The sequence below is a fragment of the Mustelus asterias genome, chromosome 3 (assembly GCF_964213995.1).
Source record: "Mustelus asterias chromosome 3, sMusAst1.hap1.1, whole genome shotgun sequence".
Taxonomy (NCBI): domain Eukaryota; kingdom Metazoa; phylum Chordata; class Chondrichthyes; order Carcharhiniformes; family Triakidae; genus Mustelus; species Mustelus asterias.
The window spans coordinates 12,507,856-12,519,036 of record NC_135803.1 but is presented as its reverse complement, the minus strand read 5'-3'; the positions used below and the strand labels follow the sequence as shown (position 1 = coordinate 12,519,036).

Below are 11,181 nucleotides of genomic sequence, written 5' to 3'. Positions count from 1 at the left end.
GCTTCCCAGCTGTGGTAAACCGTTAAAGGGAGAGAAAAGAAATACAGCTTTGTAATGAAGTGTTGATTCTGTTACTCATGAGTCACTGTTTATGTTATGTTTTTACGGAGTAAGGTTTTCACACTGATGTCATGCAATGATTATGGGGGACGGGAAAGCAGCTTATAAGTTAACCAGACCTCAATGATGCCGACTTTAGCCTGTGCATTATAATCGAAGGGTGTCAGGCCCATCATTCCTTCCTTTTTTGAAATGCGGATGGTGTTTTGCTTGGGTGAATAATCTTCCAGCCAAAGGAGACTTTTACAGTAACATTGAAACTCCCATGTCTAATTTCCAAGGAGCAGCGTCGAGAGGTTTGTGTGTGTGTCTGGTACCAGCCAGAGCTGTCTACTGAGAAGAATGGTGGCAGTCAATGTGTCTCAGTGCTGAAGACCATGAATATAGCCTGTGTAACTCGCTGTCTATTTTTAGCTCCGCTAGTGTAGTGGACCAAATATTTTGTGAAGGGATCCCACACCAAAGCGGCAGTTTCGCCCACCCCCCCATGCCGATGTACCCCCCTCCCCCCCCACAACGCACCACCCCCCCCCCCCCCTTCCCCCCCTCGCAACATCCCCTCCCATTTCAGCTGTTCAGCCTTACACTGGCTGCGGTCCAGTGTGCTAACCTGGCCAAGAGGCAGAAACAAAACGCACTTTTCAGATACTGCGGGAGTCAGGAGAATTCGACCAAGCCCAGGCCCATATTCAAGCCAGGTGCTAAGATGGAACAAGGCTCAGCTATTTCTGAGGCCTACTCGAGGCCTCTGCTCACATGATCCTGGCAGGAGCCTCTTCACTGTTTTTCATTTGCTTACAAACCCCGAGGCACAAAAGCATTATTGTTGTTTACACACCAAGTTATTGTGATGGAGACAAAATCGGTTTCTCCTCGCTCCCCAGATCCCCAGATCAAAGCAGTTCCACTGTCAACCTTATTCGTCCTCAGCACCACGTAAAGGTGTGAGTGCATGTCCGAGCAACAAGTCCTGATAATGCGCCACACGGCCTTTGCTGGACTTAATTATTTGGAATGATACTTTTAAAAGAAGTTGACCGAGTCCAATAGCCAACGTGACATGGTTGTAACTAAAGTGGTTAAAAATGACTCTGGGAAGAGCATCTTCAACACACTTGGGTTGTGAGTATGTGTGGTTTGCTAGCCCAGGAGAGTGTACTTGCAAAGTCAAAGGAAGAATGTAAAAGAGAGCTTAGATACTTACAAGCTAAGGTGGAGTAACATGAGTAACATCCATACAAATCCTTTCTTAGTGACCAACAAGCTCAGAGTTTGTGAGGTATTCCTTTGGTTACATCCCATCTTTGTAAATGAGGAGCCACTATGCAGGCTGAGATGCCAATTATGGGATGGACATATTTCTGGAGGTTTTATTATGCTACAGCCTTCTCTCAAGAACACCCCCCTCCCCAACATTCCAGACACAACCACACACGCACACACATACATCGTCCTATCATTGGTCCTCCAAGACTCGATGGGCCGAAGGGCCTGTTCTGCACTGCATGATTCTATGACATAATGATTGTGACTCTATAAGATGTCTATCTCCAATAGTTTATAACCAATACTTGAGAATTCCCAGCAGTTTCTGAGAGATTAATCCTTAACTCTTTAGCTCCAGGACATTCCAGAAGGGTAGAACAAGCCCCAAGTTTCACAACAGCAGCAAAGAAGAGATAAATCGGATGATTAGGTTCTTAAAAAGGCATGTGAATTGTCAGAGGGAGCCTGGGGGCAGTAAGAGCTGTAAGTGGCTGAGGCAAACCAGGAAACAGTGCAGCGAGACTCAGTTTCGACTCACTGATGGCAGGAGTGCTGTATGATACTGGGAGCTGAAGGAAAGCAAAGAATGAATGTTCTCTGCAAAACTCTAACTGGATTGATAAAATAGAGACAACATATGCCACCTCCTGGAGCCTCTTATAACGCATAACACACGAGAAGACACGTGGTCAGAGCTAGAACAGGATTCAAGAGCTTCGAATGTTGTGTCTGCAAATCCATTGCCACATATTTGCACTTATTGAACCTCAGACAGTCTTTGGTATTTCCAATGAGTCACTCTCTGTAGGGAAGGGATTAAGTGCACAGATAGATCTGTCACTCTATTTCCAAGTCCTCCCCTTGTGCGGATCATTTGGGAGGAACTATGAGAGAGAAGTGTTGAGGAAATACAGTTTTTTTTCCATGCTTCCCAAACGTTTTCTTTGCACAGTCAACCATTCAAAAGCAAATCTCTTTTTAAATTATTCACGATAGTTCAAAGATGACTGCTCTTTCTTTGGTTCCCTTCCTTTAAGCTAGTCCCTTTGTTTGTTTTGTACACTATCTTTTTTTGAATCATAGAATCCCTGCAGTGCAGAAGGAGGCCCATCGAGCCTGCACCGACAACCATCCCACCCTTGTCCTATCCCCGTAATCCTAAATATTTACCCTGCTAATCCTGCTGACCCGAAGGGGTCAATCCACCTAACCCACACACCTTTGGAGTGTGCGAGGAAACCAGAGCACAAGAAGGAAACCCACCCAGACACAGGGAGAATGTGCAAACTCCACACAGACAGTCACCCGAGGCAAGAATTGAACCCGGGTCCCTGGCGCTGTGAGGCAGCAGTGCTAACCACTGTGCCAGCATGCCGCCTGTATCTTTCCCACCTAACCAATACCTAATACAGGGCCAAGGAGCCAGGTGGGAGATGAGGAGAATATTTTCTTGTGCAGCAAGTTGTTGTGATCTAGAGTGCATCCTCTAATAGATGCAGATTCGTTACTCATGTCCCACAGGGAATAGGATAAATATTTTGGAGAATATAAAATTGCAGGGCTATGGGGAAGGTATATTTTTTCCTTGCTTTGTGAATGATGTGATGATACTGTGTCTTTAAGAAATGTATTTGTGTCAAAGATTTGTGTCTAAGATGGCGCCAGATCGAGGCGACTTCTTGCAAGCTGTGCACAGCATACTTTCTAATTCTATCTTTTATTCTCATTCTGTGCTTCTCAAACTTCATTCTAACTCTTTTAAACTCTCTAACTCTACATTTTGCACTCTCTCATCTTCTCTATGAACACAAGAAACAATGCTTTTCACTGTATACTAATACATGTGACAATAATAGATCGAATCGAATCAAAATCATGTATTTTTTGCTGGATTTTCTTTCGCAGGCAGTTCTATGTATCGGTGCCGTTTTGTCTGCACCTGACAACCCTGTTGTTACTGCTTGATTTAATCTGGACTGATGCAGAGCTGTTATTTTAGTGCTTTCCCTGGGGTTTTTCAGAGTGAGACTTGATTAAGATTTGACAGGAAAGTCATGTGACTGGGCAAGGGGCTAGTCTCACAGAGAGAAACCCTGTTCAGTTGCTGCATAGGTGTTGTACAGGGAAGTAGCTCTTTCTCTCATTGAAGATTGGAAACTGGAATCTGTCAGAAAGTAAGTCTCTTTCTCAGAAGTTCTGCTGTTTGAGGATATATCTTTCTCTGGAAACTGTTATACGGGACTCAGAAGTCTTTCTGAATCTGTCCAGAGGAGTTAAAAGGCGGGAAATCTGACATCCACATGTTTTTGATGCTCATTGGTTCTGAAGAAGGATGTACATCTATGGGGCTATTGCTTAAATTGGAACTATAGAGATGGATAGCTGTTAAGAATTATACTTTGTCATGTTTAAATATTTTAATTGGTAAAAGTTATGCTAATTCTTTTAATTTTCTTGTAACTGTGTTCTTAAATAAAGTTTGTATTAATAAAAACCACCCAGTGGATCAAGAGTATCACACCTGGAGTGAAACACCTTATGTTCGCACTAATGCCAAAATCAAAAATAGTTGGGGTCCAGGCTAACTTTATAATATACCTCAGAGTTTCTGATCTGGTTCCAAAAAATAAACAAGAATTAATGTGACATAATGGTTGCCGGGCTTTCCCATCCCTTTAAAGATCCATTGACTTTCATGGCATATAGTATAAATATCTCCCAATTTCTATGGCTTTTAGCTTTGACAAAGGGTCATCGAGACTTGAAACATCAGCTCTTTTCTCTCCTTACAGATGCTGCCAGACCTGCTGAGATTTTCCAGCATTTTCTCTTTTGGTTTCAGATTCCAGCATCCCGCAGTAATTTGCTTTTTTCTGGATTAATAGAATGGCCATAATGCCACGAGGCCATCGCCTCTTGCAGTGGGATGAATCTCCATAGCTAACTGACTGAGTCAAATGCACACACTCAACTCTCAACAGCCCCCCTGCCCGATCAAAAATTAACCCTACATGTCCTGTCTTTCTTTCATAGCGAACGCCCGTGAAACTGAAATAAGCTGCCAGAGATTCTGATCCCAACCCCTCTCTGATTGATGAACTAACTGCATCTTGACAGGCTTAGTGGTCGTGATTTGAAGGAGAGCAGTTGCTGTGGTCGGAAGATCACTCTTATCCGTATTTATGTTTCTAAGCGTGACTCAGAATATGCCATCACGTCAGAAAAACATAATTTCCCAATTTTCTGGCCACCACCATGGTTCAAATGCTCCATGACTGTCCTCCATCACCTGCTGTGCACCTTTGATTCAATGATGCCCCTAGGCTGACCGTGACACTTGCGATATATTAGAATATGTTTTTAGTACAATACACCACTGTCTTCCACAGTTACATTTTATAAATTTAACTTACGGTCCCCTTGAGGTTCCAACGGTCATAAAAGCTTTTATTGTTGTGATTACTGGGTGGCGCGGTGGCACAGTGGTTAGCACTGCTGCCTCATAGCGCTAGGGACCCGGGTTCAGTTCCTGGCTTGGGTCACTGCACATTCTCCCCGTGTCTGCGTGGGTTTCCTCTGGGTGTTCCAGTTTCCTCCCACAGTCCAAAGGTCATGTTGGTTAGGTGCGTTGGCCAGGCTAAATTCTCCCTCAGTGTACCCGAACAGGCGCCGGAGTGTGGCGACATAGAGGAATTTCACAGTAACATCATTGCAATGTTAATGTAAGCCTACTTGCGACACTAATAAATAATCAAAACTTCCTCATTTTTATTTTATCCACTGCCACAGTTAAATATGTAGGGTGGGATTTTCCGGCCCTCCTTGCCGGCGGGACGGGCGAGCCAACAAAGACGCCGTAGACACCGGCGGGACTGGAAGATCCAGCTGGCGGCCAATGGCAAACCATCTCCGCTGCTGGGCTGGGGAGGTGGGGAGCAGTAGAAAATGCCTCCTGTAGTTTCCTTTGACGAAATTGAGGAACATCCTGCCAAGCGCCTCAGGGCCCCCCAAACATAATTTGCAACACTCTGAGGCGAGAGTTTGTTGAATTGGAAACGGTGATTCTTTACACTGAGTGCTTGTCTTTAATCCGTTGGCCTCCTGCGTGTTTTCTTTAACGTTCCATTTAGCATAATCAGAAGCAGGTTTGTTCACCTAAAGTCTCACAGAGGCCAGGCAGAAAGCACAGGCCTTCACCTGACAGCCAAGGCCAGGAAGTTGTGACTGGATGGTTGTCGGAAATGAGTGGCCCAACAGAGGCAGTTAAACAAATTCTTGGCATCCAATGTCACCTTTTACAGATAAAGCAATAGTTCCAGAGCCAATTCCTTCATTTTCAACCTCACAATGATCCATTGGAATGAAATTCAGAGGTTTTTTTTCGGTTTGGAGACTCTCGACAAGCCTCTGAATCTAACTTCTTGACAGCAACTTGACTTTAAAGTGGTAAATGTCCCGAGATACATTACAGGAGTGTTGTTGGAGAGAATTTAACCACATAAGGAAACATGAAAGCAAACAGCCGGCACAGTAGCACGGTAGTTAACACTGCTGCCTCACAGCGCCAGGGACCAGGGCTCGATTCCGGCCTTGGGTCACTGTCTCTGTGGAGTCTCCTCATGTCTGCGCGGGTTTCCTCCGGGTGCTCCGGTTTCCTCCCACAGTCCAAAGATATGCCGGTTAGGTGGATTGGCCATGCCAAATTGCCCCTTAGTTTCAGGGGGACCGGTTATGGGGATAGAGTCTGAGTGGGATTGTAGTCAGTGCAGACTCAATGGGCCAAATGGCCTCCTCCTGCACCGTAGGGATTGTATGATTCTATGAAATGACCAGGATCTTGGGCTTTAAGGAGAGTCCTATAGAAGGAGAAAAGGGAAGAGATTTACATTGGGAATTTTAATTTTAATATTCATTCATGCGACGGGGATGTTGCTGGCTACGTCAGCATTTATCACCCATCCCTAATTGCCTTTGAGAAGGTGATGACATGCTGTCTTCTTGAACCACTGCTGTCCATTTCGTGTAGGCACGCAGTGCTGTTAGGGAAGGAACTTTCAGGATTTTGACCCAGCGCCAGTGAAGGAACGGCGAAATATTTCCAAGTCAGGATGGTGTGTGGCTTGGGGGGCAACTTGCAGGTGGTAGTGTTCGGATGTGTCTGCTGCCCTTGTCCTTCTAGACAGTAGTGGTCATGGGTGCGGAATTCTAGACCTTTACAGCATAGACAGAGGAAGGCATGGCCACCAGTGATGGAGCAATTCAAATCAGGGCTCCAAAAGGGACCAGAATTAGATCAGGGCAGAGGTAGTGGTGGATTTGTAGGAGGTTTGAAGCCATGGAGGGATTTAGAAATAAGGATGAACGTTTTCAAATTGATACAATGCTGAGCTTGATTTGGTTAGGGTCAAAAGTAGATGATCATTTGGGGAGAGAGGCTGATAGGTGAATGGGACGTGGTGAGATTTAAGATACAGGCGGCAGAATTTTGGGTGGAAAGCATTGAAGTATTCCTGTTGGGACCTGTGCTTTTAAGCTGAGGCAAATGTGTTTTTCGACTGACTAAACATATTGAGGGAAAATAATGTTTGGTGAACGTCGACAGTGAGATACATTGAGCCTACTCCATTCAATATCTGTGAATGTCCCATCATGGGCCAGTTGCTCCCATTCACCGTGGAAAGCATTGAAGGAACACAATGGAACGCGAGTACCTTGTCATATTTGAATGCCATTTTAAGAGTGGCGTTACCCACTGTGGAGAAAAGAATTCCATGCAAAAGCCTCCTGGCACTTCAAGCATTAGTCAAGCCTGTGAATGATCAAATACCACTTGTAATTCCTCTGTAACCCACAATGGGTAGAATTCTCCAGCCATTCATGCTAGTGGGATTCTCCCGTCCCAGTGCAGTGCACGGAGATTAGGCTGAGCGCCAAATTCTTCGTGCTCTCTGGCAGCGGCGGTGAGGCTTGAATGGCTGGAGAATTCCACCATTTAATGTCCTTTCCCATTCACTTTTTGGGCAGCACGGTGGCACAGTAGTCAACGCTGCTGCCGCACAGCGCAGGGACCCAGGATTGATTCCTGACTTGGGTCACCGTCTGTGCGGAGTCTGCACGTTATCCCGTGTCTGTGTGGGTTTCCTCCGGGTGCTCCGGTTTCCTCCCACAGTCCGAGAGACGTGCTGGTTAGGTGCATTGGCCGTGCTAAATTCTCCCTCAGTGTGCCCGAATAGGTGCCGGAATGTGGCGTCTAGGGGATTTTCACAGTAACTTCATTGCAGTGTTAATGTAAGCCTTACTTGTGACTAATAAGTAAACTTTTTTCTTGTAGCATATCAGTCCAGTTCATTTATAATTACATCAGTTTTTTTTCATTCGTCCTTATGATGGTAACGCTGACAAGATGGTATTTGCCTTATTGTCCTGAGGGGTTCTTGAGATTAATCAGAGCATTGTAGAAGCAGAGTCACATGTAAACCAGGTAGAGATAATAACTCCCTTCCCTCAAGGTGAGTCAGGTGGGTTTTTACAATAATCTGTTTTTTATAACCACCTTTCCCCCTGGAGTAAAGTCAAATTCACTACATTTACATAATGCAATTTCACAATGTGCTGCAGTGGGATTTGAACTCACAGTGGTTGGTTGCTGGTCCAATAACAGAACCACAAGGCGACCATACCTGAGTTGACTGCTGACTCAACTCTCTTTTCCGGAACTCTCGACTAAACTGTGGATTATTGTTTCCCTCTCTGGCCAAACTCAAGACTTCAGAAGCTTAGAGCTACTTTGGGGCAGCACAGTGGTTAGCACTGCTGCCTCACAGCGCCAGGGACCCGAGTTCAATTCTGGCCTTGGATGACTGTCTGTGCGGAGTTTGCATGTTCCCCCGTGTCTGTGAGGGTTTCCTCCGGGTGCTCCGGTTTCCTCCCACACTCCAAAGATGTGCAGGCTAGGTGGACTGGCCGTGCTAAATTGCTCCTTAGTGCCAAGAGGATTCGGCAGGTAAATATGTGGGGTTACGGGGATAAGGCTTGGGTGGGATTGTTGTTGGTGCAGACTCGATGGGCCGAATGCCTCCTTCTGCACTGTAGGTTCTATGATTCTTCTCTGGAAATCTTGACTAAACTGTGGATTACTGATTCCCTCTCTGGCCAAACTCAAGGCTTCACAAGTTTAAAATTACCAGCTGGTGGACAGAAAATTGTGAGATTTTGCATATAACCAACCCTCAGTCAAATTTTTATTTGCCAAGGGTGGCACGGTGGCACAGTGGTTAGCACTGCTGCTTCATAGCGCCGGGGTTTCGATTCCAGCTTCGGGTCACTGCCTGTGCGGAGTTTGCACATTCTCCCCGTGTCTGCGTGGGTTTCCTCCGGGTGCTCTGGTTTCCTCCCACAGTCCAAAGATGTGCAGGTTAGGTGGACTGGCCATGCTAAATTAACTCTTAGTGTCAGGGGGATTGGCAGGGTAAATATGTGGGGTGCCGGGGATAGGGCCTTGGTGGAATTGTGGTCAGTGCAGGCTCACTGGGTCAAATGGCCCCCTTCTGCACTGTAAGGTTTCTATGATTCCACATGTGATTCAAGAACCAAAGCAATGTGGATGATTCTTAATTGCCCTCTGAACTGACGAGCAAGTTGTTCAGATGGACAGCAGATATATGCCTTGCCAGTAACGCCCACATTCATTGAGAGAATTTTAAAAATTGAAATTGATTATTTTTCATTGGGCAAAGGCATTAAGGATTATACAAGCAAGACGGGTTGATAGAGTTCAGATACAAATCAGCAATGATCGAAGGAAATGGCGAAACAGGCTCGAGAGTCTGTCTGAGAACATTGCCAATATCGCTGACATATTTTACACGCTGAAGGTCTGTTTAAACAATCTTTATTTGTTTTTTCCCCTTCCCTGCTCCTCCCTTTCAGAAGCTAACTCATTCTGGCATATGGCTGTGTGCGTAATAGTTATTCTCCACTCCTTCAGCCAGGATTCCGACTCCTACTTACTATCCAATGACTATGATGCTTTTATCCCAACATGAGTCAGTGCCTGAAGAAAAGGAAGAGTGAAAACTACTGGAATCACATGAAAAGGTCACCAGAATAAAATAGCAAAAAACGCGCAGGCACTGTCAACAATGAAGGCAGTTACAACATGTGGAAAATGTGGTATTCGTCATGAAGCGATTGATTTGCTCCATGCGTTTCAGCCAATGTAAACTGCTTTTTTTTTTAACTCCCCAGTCTCTAGTCTCCCCAAGGTTACCCCAGTTGTGGTCAAAAGAGTGGTTCAGAAATCCACAGTCTTCCATCTCAGGCCTTATTGTGTGTCCACCCACCTGCTTCCCTCCATCCCTCGTGTCTGTGCCTTCAGCCACCTGGGCCCCAAGTTCAGAAATTGCCTGCCTAGACATCTTGGTTAAAGTGAAGAGCAGAGAAGACTGGGGATGGGGGGGTTGGCGACCTGATTGAGGTGTACAAGATTGTGAGGTATTGGAGAGGGTGGATAAGGAGCCTTAGTTGAAGGGTCAGTTATGAAGGGACACAAGTTCAAGGTGGGGGGCAGGAGGCTTAGGGGCGATGTGAGGAAAAGCTTTTTTATCCAGAGGGTGGTGACAGTCTGGAATGCGCTGCCTGAGAGGATGGTAGAGGTGGGTTGCCTCACAACCTTTAAAAAGTACTTGGATAAGCACTTAGCACGTCATTGCACTCAAGGATATGGGTCAAGTGCCGGTAAATAGGATTAGGTGGGAGGTCAGGTGTTTCTTGTGTGCTGGTGCAGTCTCGCTGAGCACAAGGGCCTTTTCTGCACTGTACGACTCTATGATTCTCTTCACCTCCATCACCTCTTTTCCTGAAAAGACATTCCTTAAATTCTCCTTCTTTGACCAAGCTTTTTGCTCACCTGGTCTAATGTCTCCTACACTTCATCATAGCATCCCTACAGTACAGAAGGAAACCATTCGACCCATCGAGTGCGCACCGACTCTCTGACAGAGTATCTTAACCAGGCCTTCACCCCCGCCCTATCCCCATAATCCCACACATGGCTAATCCATCTAACCTACACATCTTTACTTTAGTTTAGTTTGTTTATTAGTGTCACAAGTAGGCTTACATTAACATTGCAATGAAGTTACTGTGAAAATCCCCTTGTTGCCACACTCAAGTACCCATTCGGGTACACTGAGGGAGAATTTAGCATGGCCAACGCACCTAACCAGCACGTCTTTTGGATTGTGGGAGGAAACCAGAGCACCCGGAGGAAATCCTCGCAGACACAGGGAGAATGTGCAGACTCCGCACAGATAGTGTCCCAAGCCGGGAATCAAAACGGATGCCTGGCACTGTGAGGCAGCAGTGTTAACCCACTGTGCCATCGTGCTGCCCCATGAAGGGGCAATTTAGCCTCTCTCTCACACACATGTACAAAGTGTTGCGAATGGACCTTTTAACCTTCAGCTGCTCAATCACATTTGATTGTTGATTTTATCTTCAGCCGTCAGCCCCCCTCAGACCTCTCTGTGGAGATGCAGAATTCATTCTGTCCTGTGACATGATAAGGGGCGGGGAACAACAAAAACGTTCCAATTTGACTCACTCAGAGAATGCTGGATCTGCTTTCAACTGAGTGACTAAGATCTTCCTCTGCAAGGACAATAAATTTAAATTTTATATCAAAAGAATGATAATTGCAACAGCTAATCCTCTGTCGCGTGTGATCTCCCATATTTCTACTTCCTGTCTCAATGAATGAAGTGAAGGAAAGCAATTTATTCTCTGCTGGATTTTTCTACATTTTATAACTTGGCTTCAGAACAAGAACAGAGAGACTAAATAGAAGCGGCTGCT

The 11,181-nt window shown here is 45.6% G+C and overlaps 1 protein-coding gene across 41 annotated transcripts in view; it reads left to right on the top strand.

Moving 5' to 3' along the window:
* The window catches only part of LOC144486874 (muscleblind-like protein 1), a 337,261-nt gene that overhangs the window by 168,510 nt on the left and 157,570 nt on the right, over window positions 1-11,181 (top strand). The window lies entirely within an intron of this gene.